This window comes from Alligator sinensis, unplaced genomic scaffold (assembly GCF_000455745.1).
Source record: "Alligator sinensis unplaced genomic scaffold, ASM45574v1 scaffold178_1, whole genome shotgun sequence".
Taxonomy (NCBI): Eukaryota; Metazoa; Chordata; order Crocodylia; family Alligatoridae; genus Alligator; species Alligator sinensis.
In genome coordinates, this window is record NW_005842031.1 from 2224985 (window position 1) to 2249072 (window position 24088).

The following is a 24088-nucleotide window of genomic DNA, read 5'->3' on the forward strand; positions in this document are numbered from 1 at the left end:
CTGGGGAAGGTCAAACCATGTTCCCAAAATAACAAGTCTGAGAGAAACTATGTTAGGAAAAACAGAAAGAGATTTTCTTTTTAGTAGTCTTTTCCCACTGATTTTTGAAAATAGGGCAAGCCTGGGCCTAAACTGCACACAAATATGAAGTAAATGAATGCCCTATATGGAATTATTCAATTATATTGTTCACAGGGCATGTATATGGAATTTTTTGAACCTGTAAAAGAAGTTGGCTTGATTAACAATTGTTATTATTGTTATTAATAAACAGCTAGCTCAAATTAACCTGTGTATAAATTATACCAATTTTGCTCAGTGATGCATGTAGATTTGTATAAAGGTTAATTGGGTAAGTTCCAGTCTTTTTCTGAGTATGTTACATGAAATAAAGAACGAAGAAAATTGTACAGTTTGTTTTAAAAGTTACAAAAACCAGAAATAAAACAGCAAAATGAAAATTGGGGTCAGATCCAGTGAAGTCTATAGTTAACACTCCAACTGATTTCAGTTGGTGCCTGGTTTGCAGAACAAACCAGTATTTAAGCATTTATGGCTACAAGTGAAAAACAAGTTACTTTTGTAAATGCCTGTAGGATTTGCCTCAGCCTTGTAATGCTAAATGTTTTAATTACCATAATGTAAAATTAATCTGTGAAAAAATGTGAAATAGTAATATATGTCTGAAATCTACAAACTCAGGTAAAAGACATTCTTAAATAGATATTTAAAATGTATCAGTTTTACATTTGTTTAATGCTACAGTCTTTCAAGCTTTCTTTACCAAAATATTAATCCACACCACCTGGAAAAAATGAATAAATGTTAAGTAAATCATACATGTTTTTCCTCCAAATGTACAAGACAAAAACAAAATGAAAAGGAAATAAATTAAAGGTAGGGAAAGATGTATAGGTCTGTTTCGATCTCTGGAAATATTATTTTTTTTGCAGTTTACTGTTAAAGGCTGCTAATGCAATATTTCATACAAGGTTACTTATGAAACATACTGACGTTTAAAAATCACCATGCTATGCTTTTGCAGCAGTGTAATTTTTTTCCAACATAAGATTAAATTGCAAAATAAATGAATTACTTAGAGTGGCATGGCCCCCATTTTGCCACCCTTCTCTTGAAAATTGCTTATTAATATGAAAAAAGAAGTTGGAAAATAGCCTGTTTTACTTTATGCATAGTATTTTGGGGCCTCAGAGCCTGCAGAGCTGGCTAGCTGCACATTTTAGATTGTGTTGGCAAGCGGGTACAATGACCTTTCTGACCTGCATCTCAAGGCTATTATTAATCGCTAAGTAACCTGGTAAAGCCAAACAAATTTGTTTCCATTGAAAGGATCTCTATCTGTGTCTCAGAATTTGTGCTGTACCAAACAAACCTCATTAACTGTGTCCATTTTTGACAAAGAACTAGGAGTTGAAGAGATTGGCGACCTTCTTTGTCCTTAAGGTACAGATTTCAGAACAGTTACATGAGAGTAAATAAGCATTTTTATAAGAAAACTCTTTGTTCTATATAAGCATAAATAAATTTAAAAAGTACATAGATTATCAACTTTACCCTTTCATTTTAGGCAACTTTATCTTTTCATATCTGTACAGATGTTCTATATTTTACATATATAATACTTCTCATTCTTTTTCATCACAGATCCTTCTATTCCACCCTTAGTACCACTATAAATAGCTGATAAACTAGCTTTAAATATACGATTACAACTTTTTCATGTCTTATCTACTTCTTCCCAACAGTGAATAATAAGTTATATTATTCAATAGACCACTGGTGATGAAAATCCCCAAAGAAAAATATCGATAAAAATATATATTTGCATTTTTATTACAGATTTAATGATAATGGAATGTAAAATGTTTGCCCCATGCCATCAATTAGGATTTACTACATTATTTAGAATGAATGATTCATTACCATAATTTGTTCAAGTCAAATGAAGTTTAGAATATTTGTTGATATGAAGTTCAAGGCAATATATAATCTTGCTAGAAAGTACTGTCTTAAGATGATCACAATCCTTTCCAGATAGCTACACATCTCTTCATTAATGTTCTACAGCAATCCACTCAAGAATGCAATTTCTTTCAAGGAATGATGTGATTCTCAATATGCTTTAACATATTTTCAAAGGCCTACATATTTTACCAAGAATATTTTTGTTTAAGTAATATATTAAGCATAATGTTTACATTACTTCTTTATCACTTTCTTGATAGTTATATTTACCTTGATTGCTCTATCTTTGTATACACCACAAAATATAGAGAGGAGGTACCCAACATACAGCTTTCAGATTATATGTGGTTTGTCAAGGCAATCCTAGTGGCCCATCATCGTTTACAAAATCACTTTGAAAAGGAAAATAGTGAATGCTCTGTCCTCCCTGTATGTTGATCAAATAATGTATATTATGTATAATTAATATGTATAACTGCATATTAAGTGTGTAACAGCGCCGCAGCTGCGACGCGGTTACTAAAAGAGGGGGAACAGCTGCCGGGGAGGAAGACAATGAGGAAATAGATGAATAACCCGGGCAGCCAATACGAAGACAGAAGGGGATAATAAAAGAGAGGAGGAGACTTACCGAAGACGCCTTCGGGCATGCATTCACGGAGAGGGATCAGGAGAAATACTCCAGGACGGAAATAAGAGATTTTGAGAGAAATTGAGACGTCTTTCCCCTGCTCGCGTCCTGCGGCGATAGAAGACAGCCTCGACGGTGAGTGGTTCCCGCGCTGCTGCTCCGTGGATAAACCATGGCTCCAAGGGGGCTTAGCACGGGAATTCCCCAAGCGAGGGGGGGGAAAAGAGAAAAGAGGAGACAGAGAGAAAAGGGCGGAGAAGCCCTGACAGGGTCCTGTAGCCCCAGTAACTCCAGGCTCCCCTTGGAGGAAAAACGGGAAACAGAGTCTGCGGAAAGTGAAAGAAAGGAAAAAAAGCGAAATTGACGAAGCTGGGCTTTAGAAGCCGGCACAAGCCGCGGTCGGAGGGGGAATCCCGGTATCAGCATCAAGCAGCTGTTAATTGACTTGTTAACTGCTGATCAGTGCATGAGAGGAAATTGACGAAGCCGAGCTTAGAAGCCGGCACAAACTGCAGCTCAGAGGGGAAACCCCGGTGCCCGCCGCCAACGGGCGTTAATTAGCCTTGTTGAGGACGGGTTATTATGTATCAAGCTAACCAGTAACCCTATGTCACCCCAAGAAGGCAGACTGTGTGAATTGCGGCAAGACAGAGCAATCCCAGTACAAGGGAGGGAAAAGAAAGCCTGATTTACTTTAATAAAGCACCTACATTGAAGATCTGACCCGTGTGGTTATTATCAGGGTACCGGGATCTAACAACTACTACTTCCCCCTTCACAAATCTCATTTAGATCAAGTCGTGGCAGGCAGGCGGGAATTGGGGGGAAGTTATCTGACTACTGGATACCCAGGACGGGCACTCGCTCACAAAGTGCATACTGAGGCCTACATCCAACCAAAACAGATTCCCCTAGTAGAGACCTCCATTGGAAAGTAAGCCTTGAAAGTGGCCCTCAGTAAAGTTTGAGTTGGGTATGCCTAATATAGAGTATATACTGGTCTAAATATTGCAATCCTTTAAAATATAGATGTCTTCACATAATTATACCAATATTATCATTATACTAAAATTCATTAGAAATATACCAATTCTTTAGATTTATTCTAAACCTATTTATAGCCTGTTGTCCCCGTATGTCTTTTTTATCATACATTCAAGCACGTGATCTTAGTCTTGCCGAGCAATTTTATATTTCATCTATGGAATCTAAATACAGGAAAAGGAAGGAAATACAGATTAGATAAAGTACTGGAAGGTGAATACACAACTGGTGGGATCAAAACATAGCCATCAACTGCTCAACGCATGGTCATCAATGGCTCCGTGTCTAGTGGGAGGAAGTATCAAGTGAGGTTCCCCATAATTTGAATGATGAGATTGAGTGCACACTTTGTGAAGTTTCAGAGGACACTAAATCGAGTGGCATTGAGGACACCTTGGAGGATAGGGCTAGGATCCAGAATGACCTCAATAAAATGGAGGAATGGTCCAAACAAGCAGATTAAATTCAACAAGGACAAGTCCTGAAAAGTGCAAAATTCTGTACTTTTGACAGAATAACTGTATGCACAAATATACAATGGGGAATTACTAGCTAGGATGCAGTATGGCAGAGAAGGACCTGGAGATTAAAGTAGACCATAAGCCAAATATGAGCCAATAGCATGCTCTTGTTGCAAAAAAAGCCAAAAGCATACTGGGTTGTATTAACAGGAGTGTCAGGTTACATACAGACATTCGGGGAGGTTAGGGAGAGGTTAGATCATGTTAAAAATGTGATCTTAGTTTACCCAGGTGCAGACCTTACACCTAGATCCCTTGTTAGATCCATCTAAGTATAACCTGTACAAAAGTTCCAAGAAGGTTAGCTTGGTCTAAAAATGGCCAACCCGATTCAAGTTAACCCTACATCCGAGGTACTCTAACATTGACCAGGTTGGCCAGTTTTAGACTGACCTAACTATCCCAAATTTCTGTACAGTACTCAGTGGAGCCCCGGGGCTGGGAAAGCCCAGCCACTGGCCCCAGGCCCGGGACTGCACTTTTCCTACACACCCCATGGCACCAGGCTATTTTTAGCCCCCTCACCCCATCCACAGATGGGCAACCCCATCCAACCATGGACCAGCCAGCTCCCTCCCAGAGACCACCAAATCCCCCATCCCACAAGCTGCTCCGGTGCCAGTTTTATCAGAATTCACCGATGCCAAGAGCTGAGGAAGTCCTGGTGGAGAAGGGGCAGGAGGGATGGGGGGTAAGGTTCATTGTGGGGGTTGTTCATCTGGGGATAGAGGGCATGGGGGGGTAAAAATAACCCCTGGATCCAGGAAGGGAGAGAGCTCCCCTACCCCCCAAACCTCCCTATGGACCCCATATGCCCCCTGATCCCACCAAACCCTCCTGGACTCCCCAATGCCACCGCAAATCCCACTTACCCTCATGGTTCCCCTCACAGACCCCATTTGCCCCCATGATTCCTCCTGTGGATGTTACTTGCCTCCCAATACTCTTGATCCTCCCCATGGACCCCTGCCTGCCCCATCCCTCCCACAGACCCCTCTATCCCCTGCGATGCTCCCAATCATCCGAGAGATGCTGCCTGCCCCACAATGCCTCCTGTGGACCCACCTACCCTCCAATCCCCCTGTGGACCCCTGAGCCCCCTCCTCCCCCCCATATCCCATAGCTTGCTTGCTCATCTGATTCTTCTGCTCAATTCAGCAGCGGTGAGGCCTCACCACTTTCTGTGTGGATCTTCCAGTTTTGGATTCCATACTTCAAGAAGGATGTAGACAGTTTGGAAAGAGTATAGAGCACAGCAACCAAAATGACTGGTGGCCTAGGAAACATGACTTATGGGGAAAGACTGAAAGAGTTCACGTTATTTAGTGTGGAGTACAGACTGAGAGGGGTTTGATAACACTCTTCAATACCTGAAGGGTGATTACAAAGAAGGTGGAAAGGGGCTTTTCTCTGTGACTACAAGGGACAGGACCAGGAGCAATGGCTTCAAACTGCAGCACAGGAAATTTAGGTTGGAGATTAGAAGGAACTTTGTGACTATGAGGGTGGTCAAGCATGGAACAAGTACCCTAGATTAGTGGTGCTCAGTTTTGGCCCCATGGGTCAGATGAATACCACAGAGCTGGTACATGGGCCAGATCAGGCCCAGTGCTGCCCCTGTGTGCTGGATCAGGCCCAGAGATCCGTGATGTCTCTGCCCAGCTGCAGCCCAAACCCAGTTAGCCTGTGGTGGTGCAGATCCCTGGGACCCAATTTAGCTTGCAAGGCCATGGCCCCTGGAACTCCCTACAAGATCCATAGGGAGCCCTGTGGGATGGATGATATGGTGCTGGGGACCAGATCTGGCCCACAGGTCAGGGGCTGAGCACTCTTGACCTAGAGAAGTAGTGAAGATTTTGGAGAGCAAATTAGAACCTTGGCTGGGATGGTTTAGTTTAGTATGATCTTGCCTTTAGCAGAGGACTGGACTAAATGACCTTATAAGGTCCCTTCCAGCCTGGCTTTCCTATGATCCTATAATCCTAAATGAAAGCAGTGGCTAAATATGAATCATTCTAACTCATGTGACAATTATGAAATGGGAAATAAGACACATGGGGCAGAATTCTATTTCATCTACCACCTGCAGGCATGTAAATGCCTCCATTATAGGAATGGGAAGACAGCTGCATGTCTCCAGACACTGATCCTATTTCTGAAATACAAGTTTTTATATATTCGGAATAGCTCCTACACTTTAGTTAGGTAATTCAAAGCTGGTCATAAGCTGAACTTTAGGGGCACATCCAAATGAATGCACACATGTAGGAATGTGTGTTTGTCGCAGCACAAACAGCAGTGGCACATATTTGTGCTGCTTTTTTGTGCCCCGGGGCATGACCCTGCATGTGCCAGTTGTGGGGGGGAGGGTGGGGGCTCACTGCAAAAGGACCATGAAAATGACGCTGGGTGCTGCAAATGGCCTGTGATTTTTCCTTAACCTCGGCACACTTTAGGTAGAGCCCCATGCAGAATCAAGATTCTGAACATTTCCTGCACTTTATGTTCTTTAGCCTCCTCCTTCAGTAACAGGAATCTATATTACTCTACTTCATGCAAAATTTTCATTGACTTGAGCGGATGCCTTATGTGTAGAGAGCAAATTACTGAAAAGTTTTACCAAGTGAGTGCCTACCTCTTTGGGTCTTCACCAGGTTTTGTTGCTGGAAAAAAAGAATTTTGCAGATGCAAAATAATGTTTTATACCAACTAATGTTTTAGTAAAATTTTCCGTAAAATGCTCTCTTTTTAGTGAAATTCCTATGTGAAGGAAATAAGTGCAATTTTTGAGGGATGCCATTCCCCACCATCCCACCCCTGAAATCTGCAAACGACTTGAAAAGCAAAGGAACATTAATGACAATTTGGGACTGTCTTGTGAAAAAGATACATGTACTTTCTTGAAATCTAAGCCGTGTCCATATTTAGGAAATGAATGTGTTCAGAGATTCAAATACTTTCATATCTAACAAATCACTGAGGTAGTTGTTGACTCACACATAACTGAAATTTCCACTTTATCTAGGTTTTAAAATAAAACTTGTTCATATGCCAAGGTAACTTATTGTTATTCTGATGTTTCATTATGCAATATGCAGTAGTGTTGGTTCCAGTTATGAGATGCAGATTTGGTTGACAGTGCTCCTGCTGTCTGTATAAAGGTTAAAAATACATATATAATATTGTTCCTGGCACTTTTGAAAAGATCTTTAAATGATGATTTCAGCAATATATGGATATGAATAGTGCTGTATAGAACAGCATCATTTCAAGATTCTTACTAACCTACATTTATTGAACTTTATCAAAATATTGCATTTGGTTTGCATTTTCAAAGGTATTTTGTGATCTTGTGAACAGATAACTATAAAATCAAAATATTAAGTAAAGGGCATTTGAGAAAATCAATGTATAGTATAATTTGTCTACAGTATCCAGAAAGAGCACAAAGTTATTGTGATCTGAAATAGCTTAGCCCCCAAATCATAAAAATTCCTGTAACATATGCAGTAAGTAACCTTAACATAATAGGAGTTAGCCTAAATCAATTTTACCTTCCCAACTATACATCATCCTTCACCCTCAAACAAAGTATATGGGAATATGGAATTGTAAATGAAATTATTGGAACATTTTTAGTTACTCTAGACATTTCTGTTGACTTCCTGATGCTGTACTAGTCTGAATTAAACCAGAATTTGCCCTGCCGTACTAAAATTATTTGATTTTACAAATAATATTTGGTAAAAATTAAATGTGTGTACATGTAGTCACAATTAAAAAATGTATTTTATACCACAGCTATATTTTAACAGAAAATGTTACCTTACATTACCTTACAATTTAACCTTACATGTTAAATTCATCAAATTTAGATATCGTATCTGCCTTATGGGTCTCTATTTTTGCTCACTAGTATGCACTGTACAATACAGACTCCTTCGACCTGCTCTACTGACACCTGAAAAATGATGTCATGCAACAAGCACAAAGAATTCCTGGGTGTGTTTGGGAAACAAAAGTGTTTGCTATAGCTGATTAAGCAGATCTGGAGGGACAGATCCTCTGTAGCTAGAGGTGTTTTGAGACATTACTGCTAGTGAGTTATTGTGGCCCAGTACTATTCTAAACATACCTCCAAAGTCCTGTGACACTTAGTAAGATCTGTTATCGAGTTTGTTCCTACAGCTTTCCCCTCCTATCACTTTTCTAACTAATGGAATAGTAGTGTGCTCAGTCTGCATGTTCAGTATCTCTAATCAATTGATTATTCAGGTACAGTGTTATATTAATTTCTACCATTTTATTTGTATCTAACTATTTTTGCAGTGTGATGAAAAGAAGTCATTGTTCTATCCGAGAAACCTTGAGGTAAACTGCACTGTCCATAGTTCATTATCCAGAGTGGGACAAAGCCTGGGTACACAAGTTCTAAAAAGTGCCATCTTTGTTCTATGCAGGATTAAGACACAGCTTTTATTTGGGATTCATAAAACACTGATATGAATGGCAAACATGGTATATCACCAAGTGTCCTACAAATAATATTGTTGCACCACTTCCATGTGTTCCTCCATCATGCTGCTGATAAGTACATACACCCCAACATGCTCATGGTGGCCCAGTCTCCCAAGGATGTCTGCATGTGGAGGAAAGCATGAGGGTGATCACTGTTTTTATTTTAAAGTTTAAGCGTCACAGATCTCAAAAGCTCAGACAACAAACAGGTTGTGTACTTGTTAACTTCCTGAACACTTGGTTTTGCATCCTAACCGGTTCAGAAATAAGAGAATTTCAGAGAGGACTTGTACTGATATATCTGTGCATACGTGCATGCACACACACACATGCACACACACACAAAGGGGAGGATCCAGGATTTGGCAAAGAGGGGCACAGGTAGCTGCATTCCTTCCTCCCTCAGTAACCACCAGTGTGGACAGACAGCGCTGCCAGAGCCTCTGGGGCATTTTTTCAAGTCCACAAAGCATTTAAAAATTCTGCCTCCCTTCCTCTCCATGCTCAAAGGCACATCCCATCCCCTCTCCTCCCTCCACCCATTTGCTACTGTTGCTCTCTGTTTTGGAGGAGGGCTACCTTTTCCAGGTAGACAGCACAGAGGCTGGGCTCAGCTGGGAACAGCAGCAGTGGCAGTGAATGGAGGCTCTCTCTCCCCGTGCCTGCTCTCAGGGGACTAGACAGGATGGGGGGATCCACCCCTCAACTGCTGCCACCACTGTTGCTGTTTTCAGCTGAATTCAGTCTCCCCATAGCCTGGCTGGAGCAGGCAGGAACAGCTTTGAAGCTTCCCCTGCCCCTGGGGATACTGAGGAAAGCAGCAATGGCAGGCAGGAGGGGTGGGAAAGAGGAGGGGAGAGCATGCCTTTGAGCACAAAGGGGAAGCGGGGATTCTTAGGTGTTTTGGAAACTTTAAAAAAGTCCCCACAGGCAACTGTAGTGCAGTCTTGTCCAAAAGTGGGGTAGAGCCGCACCACTGCACCTCCTCTGGATTTGCCCTTGTATATATATATATGTGTGTGTGCATGCATGCAACTACATATGCTACTAGGAGAGGGGAACATAGCCAGGGCAGACTGCAGAAAGCCTGACTGCAACAGGCAGCAGGTGTGAACCACCTGTTTAAACGAAGCTGCAGGCCACAGAATGCAAGGTTGCTGATGAAGGAATCAGCAGGACCTGGGCCCTGGTGGAAGAGAGCTGGGACAGATGACCAGAAGGGAGCAGGACATTGGTGATACATAGGGGTGCACATGCACTCTGAGATTGGCCATGCACCCCCTGGATACGCCAGCCGTGAAACTGAAAGTGCCAGGGGAAGTGCACTTCCAGTTTCACCACTGGTTATATTGGGCTCAGCGAGCGATTGGCCACGAGGGGACCCCCCCCCCCTCCCAACAGTGATTGACTGCTAGGGGACCCCCCTCCGGTTGGCAATCTGGTGCCCCCCCCCCAGACTCAGGAGGCACCAGTCGCGCATGGGGCAGGACTTAGGTTGGGGTAGTGGTGGGCAATTAAATCAGCTGGAGGGCCACTTAACAAGTTTTGGTGAGCTGTTGAGGGCTACACACATACAATTGATGGTGAAGATGTCATTTTCACAAACTATAGATAAAAAACTAACCATATGCTAAAAAAACAAACATCTGCTATAAAATATTTTAATTTTATTTCAAAAAATAATTTTTGTCCTGACTTATGGTTTTTTGAGTAGTGTATATAGAGGCAAGACATTTGGTCAAGCAAGGACACCCCACCCCCAGCAGAGCCCTGTCACTGCTTAGCCACTCCCCAAATCACAAAGGAACTCTTGCCTCAGCCTGCACCCTGGCACGCCCCTCAAGAGACTCCTGCACCTCAAACTCACCTGCCCTCCATCCCTTCTTGTTCACACTTGCCCCCACAAAGCCTGGGGAAGCCCAATAGCCCGTTCCAGCGTGCCACAGCTCCTGGCCAGGACCATGCCAGCTCTGTCCACCCACAGCCCAGGGGTTCCCATTCCCCCAGGAAGAGCCCCAGTTCCAGTCCCAAGACATTGGGGGGCAGCCGCACTGGGATGGATGGAAAGGGAGACATGCTGGCTGCCACCAGGAGGTGGCAGGTGGCTGGGCCAGCTCACAGCACTGCAGGAGGTGGGGCCAGACCTGGGACTCCACCTGCTGGGAGGTGCTCGGGGAACTCCGCCACCTTCAGGCATAAGTGTGGAATGCCCACTGCATGGTCCTAGCACCCAGAGTGGCTCCCACCAGCTGTATGCCACAGCCAGGTGGGGCACCACTGGCCCAGGCTAAGCAGCAGTACTGGGGCCTAAGGCAGCTCCACAGCAAACGTCTTGTGTAGACGTGCCTAGCATGCACCTCTAATATGTTTATGTATATATACATACACATACAACATACACACACACACAGCCTATTTGGCAGGTACACAGACTTCAGTGAATTCCACAGAAAACAAAGAGGGAGTCTGGTATGATGCATGACAAATATGCAGCAAGTCAAGTGGTACGAAGTGAAGTGGTAAGTGAATTGGAAATCAGATGAAGTCCCGCACCAACTGGCAGTAGGAATTGGGTGCTGGGGCACAACATAAGCAGTCCTGAGCTGACCAGTCATAGGAGGGTCATACCTGTCCCAGGGTCTCATAAACCCCCATTGCTCCTGCCATGTCCCTGCCCCCTGCTCCTATGGCTAGGTGCTATGGGGACACTCCTGCTGTGTCCCTGAACCCAGCTCCTATTTCTGGGCAATGCAGGGCTTTTCCAACTCAAGCTTTTAAAGCTGGGTGGTGCAGAGCTGTTCCTGGTGTGTCCTGACACACAGCTCTTGCAGCTAGGCAGTGCAGGGTTCCTATAGCCATAGGGGCTGCTCCAGATGTGGCAAAGACTCAAGAGGAGGGGAGCATCATTCTACTGTCCCTTTTGAGTCCGTGCCTTGAGCTGATGTACCATTTGCTTCCTCTTAGCTATAGTCTATAGGTCTGTTAATGGAATTTTGAAGGCAATTATGATATTATCCTGAACCTGAATTGACAGGTGAAAGCCCTGAGCCTGCTCAAGTCAGGAATCATACTTTATTCCTTTCTTTCTTCTGGATTAGAAAATAATTGGAACTATTTTTTTTTTTTTGGTCCTGTATTTCAGTTGAATTTCTATTGTATCAATGGACAGAAGTAATTCCACCTACTGATATAAAGGTCTCTTGTGAGATGGGTCCCTGGGTAAGAACATGGTAAAAGATGAGCCTAAGAGAAGGTATGGAATTTCAGGTAATACTCACTGAGATTTTTTTCTAGAACCCAATAGGTTCCATTCTCACCGAAAATGAAAAAAATGTTTCTAAATGTGGGAATGACATAAGAGATAACCTCTGTGGGTTGACTGAAGAGTGACTCTCAACCACCATATCAAAATGAATGCCTCAAGGTGATCACAACATAAAAGTCAGGAAATGTTATGAAAATGCTACTCCTTCCCAGGCAGATCTAGGAATCTTTGATGGAAAAAAGTGCTTAATGATTGTTTCTGGCAGTACAGTTATGGCTTTCCCATGTTCTAAGAGCTGTCCTAGGAAACAAGGAGTGGCCTGGAAGTCCTTCAATGAATGCATGTATTTTTGTACTATAAACTCAGAACTTTTAAAGCTAAGATTTTTGATTGCTTAAGGCTAAAGCCAAGAAGCTCTCCTGGATAACCTAGCTCTGAATTTGAGCCTTAGTGGGAGTGTCTACACATGCAATTAATGTGCATGAATAAACTCTCAGGATTATTGCTCTGGAATTTTTTGCTCCTGGGCACACCATCTGAATGTGCGCCCAGGAACAAAAAACTCTGAAGTATATTGCTCTAGAGTTTATCTGTGCATAGCACATTGAGCCCAATCAAAGATGCCCCAGCTAGCAGCAGCCTAGGGCTGCTTTGACTGGGTTCAATTTGCTGTGAAGGGACTGGCTGGGGCATGAGGGTGCTTCAGTGCAGGGTTAGCTGGTGGACAGCTGCCACACTGAAGCACCCTCATGCCCCACGCAGCTGAGCAGTGTCTACATGTGTGTTGCTGCACACGAAAAAACTCCAGAGCAGGCTAGAACTTGTATTTGCACAGTTGCTTAAAATGATTCCTATGGGAATTCACACACCTCCTCTGCTTCCAGGCATGGAATTGCACTAATGTAGTCCCAGACCTGAGAGCTCTTCAACACTCAGAAGAGGGGTGTGAATCCTATAGGAATCATTTTATGCAACTGCGTAGCCAGAGAGGCAAATTTGGGCTTAATAAAACTTTTTGTAAAGTCTGTCCCTTTCTGAGGATTCAAGAGCTCTCAGTATTTATTACATGTGTTAGCCTGCTCCAGAGTTTTTTGTGTGCAGTAGTGCATGTGTAGATGATGCTCAGCTAGCTGGGGCACAAGGGTATTTACAAGTACTAGACTTATCCAGAGTTTATTAGTTTTGTGAACCCTAATAGTGCACGTGTAGATGTGAAGATGTTTACTGCAAAGCTAATTAGGCAGCTCCACAGTAAACGTCTCATGTAGATGTGTCTAGCATGTTGACTCTAAATAAGAAGCAGAAGGTTAGATTCTGAGTTGGCATAATCTACATAGATCCCTTGATGTTATTGATGTTACACCTATTTACACCAACTAAGGGTGTAACTCCAAGTCTACATACTACCAAAAAATTAAAAAGTTGTATATTTCCAGAGATCGTTAACTCAGGATACCAACCCATGCATAAAAGTTCTGCATCAGACAAAATTAACTAACAGTTTTTCTAATGAACAGTCTTTTCAAAGTGTAAAGTGTGTTGCTATTTAGGGCAGCTGTAAAATAAACACTCCAGTGTTGTGTGCAGTCATTTGTACCTACAAGTATTAAGTGAGTGTGAAATTCTTAATATGATAGCATTCTGCCACTATCCTTAGCAGTGGTATAAGTCATTCCACAAGCTGAAATTCAATGAAAAATCAGTTTTGTAGAGCCATATGAAGACAAAAGCTTTATCTACACTATACTACCACTATTTTTGTTTTGTTAAAGCAGCAACAGCCTCATAGCCTGGATGCAATAATATCAGTTTACAGTATTTATACCGGTGCAGCTTATGCTGATTCAGGAAGTAGGCACAGTTTTAAACAAAATCGATTCATTTTTATTCAGTCAAGAAAGAACTCTCCTTCTTCATGATAGGTCTTTTATGAGGTGACTGGGCTAGGCCAGGTCTGGGACTACATCAGTGAAATTCCATGCCTGGAAGCAGAGGAGGTATGTGAATTCCTATAGGAATCATTTTAAGCAAATGTGTAGCCAGAGGCAAATTTGAACTTAGTAACTTTTTTTGTAAAGCCTGTCCCGTCCTGAGGGTCCAAGAGCTCTCAATATTGGTTTAATATACTGTATTTACCTGAATCCAAAACAGCTTTGAATTTAAGATGACTCCCCAACAATCAGATTCTAGACATGAAAAATGCATAAATTATAAAATGCATAAATGTTATAATTTTCCATGTATGGAATCTAACTTTTCAAGGGTCTTCTTAAATTTGGCTTCTCCACCACTGCAGGGTGGGCAAGCAGCAGCATAGGGACAAGTGGTTAGGGAGACACGCAGCAGGAGAGTCAAGTGACCTGAACCCCTGCCCCTGCTGCCTCCCCCTTTCTTGCTTGCCCCTCCTAGTGCCTGTGCACCCCATGCCTGCCCCCGACTGTGGTGCCTGAACTCCTCCCACACCTTGCCCTCTGTCACTCCCCCTCCTGCCTGCCCTGCCCCCACCCCGGGGCTTGAACTCCCTGGCTGCCCTTGCCACTTGTCCCCCTCCTTCTGCCTGCCCCACCATGCCTGCTCCCTCCCTACCTGCAGTGGGCTGTACCCCTTGGTGCCTGCCCCTGCCTGCCTCTCACATGGTGCCTGCACCATCCTGCACCTTGACCCCTGCCATCCCTGTGCCTGCACCCCCTGGTGCCTGCCCTCTTGCCACCTGCCTCCCGCGCTTGGCCCCCTTGCTGCCTGCCCCTGGTGCACCTGTTCCTCCTCTGCCCTCAGCACTGCCTCTTGTCTTCCCACTGCAGCTCCAGCTCCAGCTCCAGCTCCAGCTGAAGCACCACTTTGGCCCAGGGCCTGGGGCATGCAGTACTTGCTTCCTCTGACCCCTGCCCACACATGCAGCAGTGGTTGTGGTGGTGGCAGCTTTGGCCTCAGCCCCGGAACCAAAGCCAGAGCTCCTGCTACCACTATTGCGTGGCCAGGAAGGGGTCAGGGGGTTGAGCTGAAGCTGCAGCCACTGCCCTCACTCCTGCTTGTTCTTGAAGCTAAAAGAAGGGGTGTTTCACCCCATGTTCAATGGGGGGAAAAAATCTTGGATTTGAGTAAGTGTGGTACCTTCATATCTAACATTTTTGGCTGAGTTTTCTCCTTTAACATAGCAGAAATTTCATTTCTGTTTTCTCTCTTTTTTCTATGACATGTTAAATGATAAAGAAGGTGTGACTATAAGTGATACAAGCATTATGAATGGGATGACATGAAAATCTGTGCTCACAGAATGCGATGTTTCGTTTGCCTTATTCTTCTTACCTTAATGTATGGTACTTGGCCTGATTTAGAGTATTTAACTTTGTATGATTTATAATGCAAATACAATGTTATAATATCTAAAGGTCACTGGCAGGAATTGATTTTCCTTCTTCAGGGTATTTTGAAGCAATTTGGCTGAAAGGCCTCCTGTCTGGCTCACATTTTTCACTTACTTTGATTTGTTGCGGGATCGGGCACTTCTAAAGTGCTCTGCAGGCATGCACTTGTGTCAGGGCAGGGCATGGCTGTAGAGTGCTTTCAAGTGGCTGATCATGCAACAAATGCCACTTCTGTCAGCACCCAAAGGGTTCGTCCACATATGCAAGCACCTGCGCTTGCAGCAGCTCAAATAGAAGAGGTGAAAATTTGCGCTGGGGCTTTTTGCCTCAGTGCATGTGCCTGGACATGCAGTTTGGTGTGGTACAAGTTGTGCCACTTGGGGCAAAATAACCCTGCCTGGCTCCTTCAGGCTCTTCAGCCAGGGGGACCCAGAGCCTAGGGCCATCACCTGTGCTATCCCCACCAGTGTAAAAAGCTGCCCTGTCCTGGCCCCAGCAATAAAAAAGACTGCCCTAATGAGTAGCTCAGGGCTACCCACTTTCAGAAGCTTCTGGGGGAGGAGCCTCTGGGAGGAAGTTGTCCCAGGCTGCTGCTGTTAGCTTGGTCTCAGGAGCTTCTGGGGAAAAGATGGCCAGACCCCTTCCTGCCTCTGGCTACTGCTAGCTGCTGGCTTGTTCTCAGAGTTTTTGGGGGGAAGTTGGCCACACTCCTTCCTGCATTGGGCTGCTGCTGTTGCTGCCCCCCCATAGGGGGTGTCCTGTGCTGCACACTGCATGCTGCTGCCCCCGCCCCCCATCGGGGGCAGGCTACCACATTGCACCACACCCCAGCTTCTGCACTCCTGTCCCAGCCTGCTACCCAGATCATCGTCAAGCTGTGGTCAGGGGACAGCCTGAGGAGGGAGCCTTTACTGCCCATGGGCCCCTCCCCCACCATCACTGCCAGAATCTAATGATGCCTTATCTGCCTCAGCTGCCTTGGCAGGCCACCCCCATTTTCACCTAAAGCACACCATGAGTGGCTGAACTGGACAGCTGCTACCACCACTGCTGCTGTTGATGCAGCCATCTGTGCTGCTGGTGCCCCCTCTCAGGAGAGAGGGAGAGTCCCTGCTGCACCACCTTGCACCATGCCTACACTGGATTACTCCCTAATTGACTGATTGCTCCTGCCCTCCCCCACAGCTGCCTCACTGCATCTGATCCTGCTTTGTTTTCCTGTCTACTGCTCTGCTGCTGAGTGCCTAACTGGGGCCTGAGTGGCTCCTGGACTGATCTTTAACAAATGAAGCCCCTCCATCACTGCAGCTATTTTGTACATCTGCCTCAGCAGCCTTCCTTGTGCATTTTTGTCCTTGTGTGGTAAGTCCTGTGGTCCACTCCCCTGCCCTAGTGTTTGTTGTGTGACTAAGTAAGCCAGCTTGAGTCTCCCCGCCCTTGTGTGTGTGTTTCCCCCTCCCACACCCTATTAGGTTCACTAGCCCCACTGTATATTTTGTGGTTTTTTTATTGTTTTCCTCACCCACATGTGAAGCAATGGCAGGGCAGGAACCTTTTGAGGGGCAGATGCCCCCACCCCAGAGGCAGAGTCCAACCAACCTCCTCCGGGGGTTGAGAAGCCTGCAACCTCCACTGCAAGGGCAGGTGGGACTCTGGCAGGGAGCCAACAGAGCCAGGGGATCTCCCCTGGCCAGGCCCCCCCCCCCATCAGGGTCCAAGGGCAAGGGCAGTAGGAAGGGCTCTTCTTCAGCCTCCTCCACAGCTGGGAGTGGGAAGGGAAAGGGCCCCGCCCCCAAGCCTAGACCACTGGCATCTGAGGGGACTATGTGAACTACACCAGACAGCACACCCACTCCGCTTGTTCCTGGCCTTAGCCCTGGCCCCACCAATGTGGCCCCCTAGCGGGGGAACCATAGCTATGCACAGGTGGTGCAAGGTGACCCAAAACTCTGGGGCCTGGACCCTCCACTGCCAGCCCTTCTAGCTTGGGTGGTGGGGCCCCCTTTCCAGCACTCACCTGCAGGTACAGGGTGAAGTGCCAACTACCCAAGTGGGATAACCTGCACTTTGAGACTGGGTGCAGGCCCTGGCTCGGGTAGTGGGGGCCCCCAAGATCATGGAAGCCTCCTGCTTTCATGGCAAAGGGGCCTTTTTCTTTGCCTTGGAGGCCACTGCACAAAAGGTGGTGGAGAGGGGGCTCGTAATGGAGGTGAGTATGTCCCCCTCAAACCCCTAGAAGAGCTGAGAACTAGGGTGGTCCTCAGCTCCATCCCTCACTATATCCCTAATTGGGACCTGTTCCCCCAGATCCAAACCCTGGGGAGAGTTATCTCCCTGGTGGTGGCCCTCTCACTGAGGTGCTGAGACCCCAGCCTCCACCACCATGCGCTCCTTCCATCACCAGGTTATGATCCAGCTGGCGGTGGAAGCATGGCTAGAGACTGAGGGGAGCCTTGTAATTATTTTTCTGGGGGCCCTGGTGAGGGTTTTTTATATGCTGGGGGACCTGCAATGCTTCCGGTGCCACGCCCCGGGGCACTTGCGTCACGAGTGCCCCATGGGCCAGGAGGAGAGGGCATCCATGGCCCCACTGGCGAGAGGGTTGCCCCTGCCACTGGTACCCCTCCCCCTTCAGGCCTCCCTGGCACCCCAGCCACATCATCAAGCCCCCTTTGAGCTCAGGGAACCCCACCCCCAAACCAAGTTATGCGGGGTCCTGGGGAGGGCAATAGCAGCCAGGGGGAGAGAGAGGGAGCAGGGCTCCCCTGCCCTAGTCATGCCCCCACTGTAGCTGCCCCACCTCACCAACTCTCACCTCCTACAGAAGCCTGTCCACCTGAGGAGTACCCCATGGCTGAGTGGGTGCGGGTCCCCTCCAGGCACAAAGCCAAAAGGAAGGCCCGGGCACAGCTGGAGCCCTCTGATATGGAGGACTCCTGCGCCCCTCCCAAGACCACCATACATGGAGAAGGAGCGGCCCAGCTTCTGGTGGCCTCCCCAGTGAATTCTGAGAGGGGAAGTCCCTTCTCCCAGGACCCCAAGACAAGCACTGATGTCACCCTGCTGCCTGACGGGCCTCCTCCTCCCCACTCCCAGACAAAACCCACTACTAGCCTGCCCAATAGTCCCAAATCAGAGGGGATCGGGTTGGGATCCCCAGACCAACAGTCTGATCTTGTCGGAGACCCCATGAAGACTTCCAGGGGTTCCAGCTCTGCCCTGCCATCTTGTGAGGGAAACCTGCCCCCACCCTTACCTCTACCCCCATCCCAAGAGGCTGCAGAGCTCTCCCAATCCCAGTCAGAGTCCAGGGCCTAAGCAGACCGGGGGGTTCAGATGGTACCTAAGGAGCCCACTGAACCCCAGGACCAGGAGGACACCTGAGAAAAGGCAGGCTCTGTGGAGCCAGAGGACCTCTCAGTCCTGGCAGTCCCCAGGGGTGAGCTATTTGTATTTCTTGACCATGAGTACACCCGGTGGTCTGCCAGTGAGGTGCAGCTCGCCTTAGATTGCTGGGGAGATTTTGACAGCATCCTCACCACTGCAAGGGTGCTGGTGGGGTAAAGCAAGGGGCCCAAAAGCTGAAATGCCCAGATATATAGGTGGGCCCGCAGTTTTGTAGACACCCTCTATGCTTATGGGAGAGCACTGCATGAGCCATCAAACCCCATCGCCTGCTAAACAATCTGCCCCCCCCCCCCCAGCCATGAGGTTGTTTAAGACTGCGACCCTCAACGTCCACAGCTGCAGGAAGGGTCTCCGGAGATGCCGGGTGTTCTCCTTCCTTCAGGAGCAGGGCTAGCCCATGGTATTCTTGCAGGAGACCCTGATGACTCTGGCTGATGAGCCTAATTGGTGGCTGGAGTGGGGAGGCAGGGTCATTTTTAGTCACCTCTCAGCCTCCAGGGTGGCCATCCTGTTCTCCCCAGGCCTGCAGCTGGAGGTTCTCCAGGAAGCTGAGGTGGTGCTGAGCCACCTGCTGCACCTCTTGGTCAGGGCTAGCCCATGGTATTCTTGCAGGAGACCCTGATGACTCTGGCTGATGAGCCTAATTGGTGGCTGGAGTGGGGAGGCAGGGTCATTTTTAGTCACCTCTCAGCCTCCAGGGTGGCCATCCTGTTCTCCCCAGGCCTGCAGCTGGAGGTTCTCCAGGAAGCTGAGGTGGTGCTGAGCCACCTGCTGCACCTCTTGGTCCAAATGCAGGGGCTGGTCCTGAACCTTCTGAATGTGTACACCCCTGCAAAGGACCTACAGTTGGTGGATTTTTTCCACAAGGAGGCCACTTACAAGTGCCTGGTCCTTGGCAGGAACTTTAACATCACCCTAGATGCACGAGACCAGTCAGGCAGGGAGTAGAACCAGGCCGCCATGGGCATTCTCAGGGAGATCCTGACGGACTACTCCTTGGTGGACGTTTGGTGTATCTGTCACCCTACCGACCCCGCTGCCTTCACCTATGTGAGGGTCGGGGAGGAGCAGGCATGCCACTCCCGGTTGGACCAGATTTATATCTCTTTGCCACACTTTGATGGGGCCCACACTTTTGGCATCTGGCTGACCCTTTCGCAATCACCAACTTGTCCAGGCCCAGGCCACGCTAGGGCCTTGGCATCCGGGCATTTCAATGCCAGTCTGCTAGAGGATATGGGCTTCAGGGAGGCCTTCTGGGAGTTTTGGCTGGCCTGGCAGGAGCAAGAGGCAGCTTTCCCCTCAGCTTGGAGATGGTGGGATGTGGGAAAGGTGCACATCCAGCTTTTTTGCCACAGCTACACTCAGGGGCACACCCAGCAGAGGGAGGTGGTCCAGGAGCAGCTCAAGCAGGAAGTGCTGGAGCTGGAGAGGCACCTGACCACTGACCCATCCAACCCGTTCATCTGTGGAGAGTGTCGAGAGAGGCGGGAAGTGCTTCGTGCTCTGGATGACCACCGTGCCCATGGTGTGTTTGTCTGCTCACGCATCCAGTTCCTTCAGGAGGGGGACTGTGACTCCTGCTTCTATGCCCTGGAGAGGAGGTGGGAGGCCAAGAAGTACATCACCTGCCTTCTGGTGGGTGATGGCAGTCCCCTCACGGATCCAGGTGAGATTTGCTGGCACGCACTGGCCTTCTACAAAGAGCTTTTCTCCCTGGATCTAACCGATGCTGAAGCCTGTCAGACCCTGTGGGGGGGACTTCCACAGCCACAGGTCAGTGTGGGCGACTGGGACCGGCTGGAGGCTCCTCTCACTCTGGCTGAGTTTTCAGCTGCCTTCCACCTGATGCCTGGCAACAAGGCACCGGGCATCAACAGGCTGACTGTGGAGTTCTACCAGACCTTCTGGGACGTCCTAAGCCCGTACTTTGCCACAGTCTGGGCTGAATCTGAGGGAAGTGGGGATCTCCCCCTTTCATGCCAGAGGGCCATGTTGACCCTCCTGCTGCAGAAGGGGGATTCCCGCGACCTGAGAAACTGGTGTCCCATGTCCCTCCTCTGCATGGACTACAAGGTGGCAGTTAAGGCCATCTTGCTGTGCCTGCAGTCCATGCTGATGGGTGTGATCTATCCTGACCAGATGTACACAGTGCCTGGACATTCCATCTTTGACAACCTGTACTTGGTCCGGGACCTCCTGGAGCTAGTATGCCAGGAGGGCCAGTCTTTCACCCTCTTATCCCTGGACCAGGAGAAGGCGTTTGACAGAGTGGATCTCGGTACCACATAGACACACTGCGGGCCTTTGGCTTCAGGCCCCACTTTGTGCGGGCTCTCCAGGTGCTGTACGCCTCTGCAGAGTGTTTGGTCAAGCTCAAATGGATGGAGCTTATCCTGTTCAGGAGAGGGGTGCATCAAGGCTGCCCGCTGTCAGACCAGCTGCATGCCTTGTTCATGGAGCCCTTCCTTGTTTTCCTGTGGAGGCGGGTGATGGGGTTGATGTTCCAGGAGCCGGTGGTGTGGCTGGTCCTGTCAGCATATGCTGATGACTTACTCCTTGCGGTCTAGGACTCAGGCAACCTGCCAGGCATTGTACTCAGCAGCCTCCTCTGCCTGAGTCAACTAGGTCAAGAGCTTTGGCTTGGCAGTGGGTGTTGGGTAGCAGGTGGGCTCACTCCCATCCACGCTCTGTGGGATCCACTGGAGTGTGGTCTACCTGTCCCCCACAGACCCCTCCCTTCCAGAGAACTGGCACCAGTTGGAGGCAAGGGTGGTGGAACAGCTCTAGGCATGGGCAGGTGTCTCCCTGCATGGGAGAGTGCTGGTGCTGAACCAGCTGGCCCTGTCCACGCTCTGGCACTGCTTACACACCCTGCTTATACCTCCTGAGGTCATAGCAGGGCTCCAGAGATGGATGCTGGAGTTTTTCTGGCCAGGATGGCACTGGGTCACTGTGGAGGTGTCGATAGCCATGTGGCATGGGGCCAATGGGGCGCGCCTTCCTCCAACTTCCAGGGGCTCCTTGGCCTGGCAGCTCCTTGGTCTGTGAGGCTTCTCCCTGCAGGGCCTGCGAAGGCTGCCAGAGTTCTACCAGGACCTCTTCTGGGCCTGGAAGCTAGTCTCCACCTCCAGGTCCCCTGCAACACTTGCCCAGGGTGCCAACCTGCTCAAGCCCCTCCTCTGGAACCCCTAACTGGAGATGCCAACAGCAGAGGTGCCTCAGTTGTGACAGAGGTTGATCGTGGCTGGTCTCACCCATATCGGAGACTTCCTGGACTACGAAAGGCAGGAGTGGGTGGACTCCATTATGCTAACCTGGCGCATGGGTCTACCCATGAGACATGCAACCTGTCATCTGGTCCAGGAGGTAAAATCTGCCCTGCTTCCCGACACCTTTGCCCTTGTTGACCAGGTCCTGTGTGGTAACAGTCCCTGCCCCTCCATGTCCTCCAGCTCACCGAAGTTTGTTGTGGCGTTGGTGCCTTGCCCAGCCTCACAACGCTTCCTGCTCCACCACCTAAGCTGGCTGGAGGATACTAGACTGGTCCGCTGTTCCACCGTCCATTGCCGCCACCTCTACACGGTCATGTGCCACACGATTCATCATGCTGCCCTCACGTCCCGCTCAGACACCAAGTGCTGGGACCTGCTCAGTGAGGGCGTGGCTGGGACACCCCAGTGGCTGAGTCTGTACTCCACCCTCATCCCACGAGCTACTGGGGACGTCAGCCAGAGGCTCCTCCATGGAGCTGTCACCATGGGCATGTATGTGGCAAGCTTTACAGACACCCTGGTCTCCTGCCCCTTCTGTGAGCAAAGGGAGACCCTGGAGCACATGACCTTTGAGTGCACCAGGCTGCAGCCCCTCCAACTCTACCTCCAGAACCTCCTCCTGAGGTTCTAGTTGAATTTCACCATAGAAGAAGATATGCAAAAGAGCCACAAAAAATATATTAAGGCTAGAGAAAGTGCCTTACAATGATCTTAATGTGTTTAGTTTATCAAAAAGATGATTAGGACATCACTTTTTTAAGGTATGTACTACTGAGATGGAGAGAAAATACAAGGTATTAAAGGGCTCTTTAATTTAGTAGAGAAAGACATAGCAAGTACACAAAGCTGAAACTAAACAAATTTACATAAAAATGAGGCGTAAATTTTAACAGTGAGGTTAGGTTGATTAATCACTAGAACAAACTAACATGGGATCCTCCATCTAACATAACAGATCCTCTGTTTCTTGATGTTTTAAATCAAGACTAGATGACTTTCTAGAAGATATATTTTAGTCAAACACAAGTTATTGTTCTCAATGCAGAAGTGAAATTCTGTAAACTCTATTATACAGGAGGTCAGTCTAAATGATCTAATGACCCTCTTTTCATCTTAAAATCTATAAGACTCATCTGAACAGTAGATTGCCTAAATCAGAATAATGACATATTTGGCCCATCCCTAGTACAAGTAACATGTTTTTTTTTCTCTGTCTCCTGCTAGTGTCCCTGGCCATAAAAATAAAGATTATTGGCTGGTTATTTCTCCTGAGTGATTTCTCCTGAGTGAACAAACTCTTCTTTAAGACAGTGGGAACCTCTATTTTAATGATCTAGAACAAATTAAAGTGATCAATCAGCATTATTAATTTTTCTTTTACTGTTTTCTTCATAAAAAGTATTTTCAAAGAGTTGCTGTACTGAACTAAGTGTACATTTTTTTTCACACCACTGTAACACTTTTTAACACTATGGAGTCCAATAAGCTATTATAATATAAAGCTCCAAATGTTATTTTGATGTTAGAAAAATGCAGGGCAGGGTGAGAAAGACACAATGAACCCTCCCCTCATACTTTCCCTTCATGCACAAGCACTTGGTGGCACACAAACACTCTTTTGTGCAAACATCATTTCACAAATAAAAGGTATACAAAGGTCATGGCTTTATCTATGCATCTGTTCCATCCTACAAAGGAGGCATGCTTCATCATTTTAAGAAACAGTACAGCTTCCTGTGCCCAGAGGAACTTGGAGAGCATGTTATCTTTATGTGCGTTCTCCACCGATTAAGGCAGCACTACGTAACACCTTAAATAGGAAGCTGTTCTCAAAGTGCACAAGCTGTCTCTAAGTTTGCTCCTTAAATGGCTACTCATATCTTATTCGGTGCTTGGTGCTTTGGTGGCTCATGACCTTTATCTATTAATGAGTTATAAAGAAGCATTTGCGCAGTTAAAAGTATATTTTCTAGTAATAGTCAAGCAAAGTATTGAGTATTGTGATCCAGTGTATAATTCTGCAAGTTAAGTAGTACGCCATAAAATAAGCTTTGGCTCATATTTTTCATCTTTCT

The 24088-nt window shown here is 47.2% G+C and overlaps 1 protein-coding gene across 1 annotated transcript in view; it reads right to left on the reverse strand.

The window, feature by feature from the left end:
* The window catches only part of SPATA17 (spermatogenesis associated 17), a 174239-nt gene that overhangs the window by 102634 nt on the left and 47517 nt on the right, over nucleotides 1-24088 (reverse strand). The window lies entirely within an intron of this gene.